Below are 3,510 nucleotides of genomic sequence, written 5' to 3' on the forward strand. Positions count from 1 at the left end.
AGAACATTGAATTTTAAGTCATAAACTAAAACCCTCTTGAAACCATAAGTCATTGTGTAGCTTCATGTGATCTTTCTCTACAACAATTAAAGCCTGTGAGCATAAACTGGGCAAACCTTTACGGGGCACCGAGGTTGCCAACACAAAATACCAAGATTGTAGGCCGCTTGGTGAGCCTGTAGAGTGGAAAAGTTCATGCGCATTCTTTTCTTTCTTTTTTTTTTACCGGCATGCTGCAAGCGACATGCAACACGCCAAGTTAAGTAAGGGGGAAGTAGATGAAATGCAGGCGTGTCGTATGGATTTACATTTTTTAAATCCCCCCAGTCCCACAGACTGTGCAAGAAGCCTGTTAGCGCTGTTCACTTGCAAGTGTGCACTCCTTTCATACTCATGCATCCATACTCCTCCGGTATGGATGCATGTGAGTAAAGCTTAAACTGTTTGACCTAAAATAGTATTGGTTTTAGAAATGCATTGCACATAAACTCTCATCAATATGCAGCTTGTGAAAAATATAGCAAGAAAAAATAAAACATAATGCTCGAAAATACTTAAAAAATAATCTAAGTTGGTAAATGATCCTGATTATTAATTTATTAAAAAATACATAATTTAAGACATTTTTCATGAATTAGGTTAGCAAGGTTAAGTGAAAATGTGTTTTTAATTTTAAAGAGGGCCCTTTGATAATAAACAACATGTACTATATTTAAAGAAAAAGTGAATGCAGTACTTGGTCCATAACAGAGCATCTGTCCAGCTCAGCTCAGTGTTCACAAAGTAGAACTGATGAGTTTGAGCAAAGGAAACACTAAGCAGTGCTCCTGAAACAAAATATATTAAAGAAATTTGAATGTATCTCATTTTCATCAGGATATTTTTTCAAATTTATTTGCTAAGTTTTTTTTAAAATAAACTTTGCTTTCTTTTTAGGGAAAATTTTTTGTCTTGAGACTTACATAGCAATCTGCACAAAAAAAACTATTGTGGAGGTCCAATACAGATAAAAGACAAGCAGACATATTCTAAAGTAAATAAAATGCATGACACCAAATAGTTAACTCCACCCATTGTCTCTATTCTATCAGCAGTTTCACCACAAAGTACAACAAAACAAGGAACGAATATACGAGGCAGGAAGGACTAAAATATGCATGTAGGCATGTAAGTCAGTCAGTCTGTCTATCTGAGTTACTTTCTTTAAACCTCTGGGAGTTAGCTTATGTTTTCACACTGCATATTGTTTTAACTTTGCTATAGTAGTAACCTGTGAAACCAGCATTCTTATGAACAGAACACAGCCCTGGGGCATTTTTGAAATGTTGAAAGATGGTTTTCAGCTAAATGTACCTGACATAAACTCACACATGAACATTTGTGAACAGTGTTGCTTTTGGTTCATCAAATGTTAACTGATTACCTGTAACTGTGTTGCTAAAAACATTAATTATAACGTTAAATTAAAATATGACGGAATCAAAGTTCTGATAAGAAGAAACTCTAAAAGTAATATCTTTCAAAAAATTGCTTATATTTTCTATGGCTGCCATTTAAAATCCAGTTTATCAGACACAATTATTTGTCTTTGATTAAAATACGAAAATGCCTGCAATTCATGTTACTTTTTCTCTATATTGAGTACTTTAAAAATGTCTGTTGACCATAATCTCGACTCTAACCAGTCTGAGCGGATTCCGCTGCCACTTTATGCTTCAATGAAAGTATTTTTCTTCTGATGCTATCTTCTTTTTTCTTAACGATGACAACTTTTTATAAAACGTTTAATTGGTAAGAATAAAAAAAATGGATGAAACTGTAGTTTTTTTTTTAAACATAGAGCTGAAATAAATTGTGACTTAATTTAATATAATTATTTGAGCCATTCCCTTTGAAATCATCAAGGACACGTTTAATTACTCATTTATGGGGTTTCCAAAGTGCTTTTTCTGCCTCTATCCAACTACATCTTTTTTATCCAACTCTCACCAACCTGTAATCGTCCCCCACCTGTTCCAACTTGCTTGGGCACACCTCTTTATCTGTTGAACTTAAAGTCCTTCACCGTCTTCACCTCGGCTCCCTGTAAGCTCACCATTTAATTTCAGTCCCTCTCATTAACTAAAAGCTACCCTGTCTTACTGCAGCTGACCATTATTCTTCTATTTTCCAAAGGAAACCTTCACCTCTCTAGATGGTCCTCCACCTGCTCTCTCTACAGATCACTATGTCATCTGCAAACATGATGATCCATAGAGATTCCTGTCTAACTTCTTCTGTCAGTCTGTCCATCATCACAGCAATCAAGAAAGGTCTCAAAGCTGGTCCTTAGTGCAGTCCCACCTCAACAATAAACTCCTTATCACACCTACTGCACCAGTGTCCAACAGTGATAAATGTCCTGCATAACTCAAATGGATTCTAGACTTTCTCATGCAAAGCCAGCTCTCCTCTCTATGTATTCTGTCATAAGCCGTCTATAAAACTATAGACATAGACATAGTCTACACTACTTTAGCAGTATTCTCTTAATAAAAATGTATATTTGTTGGGGATTATACAACACTGTTGCTCAGAAATGCCCACTTCCCAAACTCAAAATTAAAGATGTTTACATATGATTTTAAAAACTTTTCTTTTTTAGTTTTTTATTTAAAAAAAAAACATTTGTATTTGAAAAATACAAATGCATGAACTACTGTGTAAATCATTTATATGACAAGCAATGCAACCTAGAATTATATTGATCATGCAGTAATTACTAAATGTACTTAGTATTCAAATAATGTGAATAATATCTGCTTCTAATATATCTCATAAAGGGACAAACCAGATTAAGAAGATAAAATTGATTTAAAAAAAAATTAAACAAATTCGTATTTACACAAACAGCAACAAACAAATTATAGATGAGTGCTTAATCACAAAAGTATGTAGTAATGTAATATTCTCACATATGACAAGCATTGTTATCTATAAGGGTTTTCATCAGCAAGTATTTGCTGTCTTAAAAATGTGAATATTATCTGCTTCTACTACAACTTAAAAGGACAAAAATATTAAAAAGATCAAAATCATTAAAAAATTAAACAAACCTGTTAGCGCACAAACAAACAGCCAGAGATCCATGATTCAAACCTTGGCAAAAGAAGCACATTTGAAACTCCATGCTGTTAATTATTTAGATTACACGCATTTGAGATTTTTTATACGAAAGTCTGCAGACATACAAAAGAAAAAAGTTACTTACCATTGTATTATTTACCTTTCCTATTTGAAATGACAGTGCTTCCAACCGTTCATATTCTATAAGGAGGTTGTGTGATGTTTGTTTCCCAACAATAGATCCTCCCCTTTTAAGATCTCATGTTTGGTGCGGGGCCAAGTATATGCTATCTGTTAAGAGCATCCCAAAGCAATGACTCTTGCTTGTTTTGACAGTAATGTGTTCAATCCAGTCTGAACAGCAGGAAAAAAAAACTCTTTTTACTTTTGCTTTCTAAAGTTTCT

General features: G+C 33.8%; 1 long non-coding RNA gene across 1 annotated transcript; it reads right to left on the reverse strand.

Annotated features, from left to right (window-relative positions):
• Positions 1-749: 749 nt before the first annotated feature.
• On the reverse strand, positions 750-3,289 carry LOC111949217. The gene is made up of 3 exons (XR_002875235.1): positions 3,251-3,289; positions 3,096-3,138; positions 750-827 (listed from the first exon to the last, which is right to left on the reverse strand). It is a non-coding gene; the product is annotated as an uncharacterized LOC111949217 (long non-coding RNA).
• Positions 3,290-3,510: the final 221 nt, after the last annotated feature.

Source organism: Oryzias latipes, chromosome 18 (assembly GCF_002234675.1).
Source record: "Oryzias latipes chromosome 18, ASM223467v1".
NCBI classification, from domain to species: Eukaryota; Metazoa; Chordata; class Actinopteri; order Beloniformes; family Adrianichthyidae; genus Oryzias; species Oryzias latipes.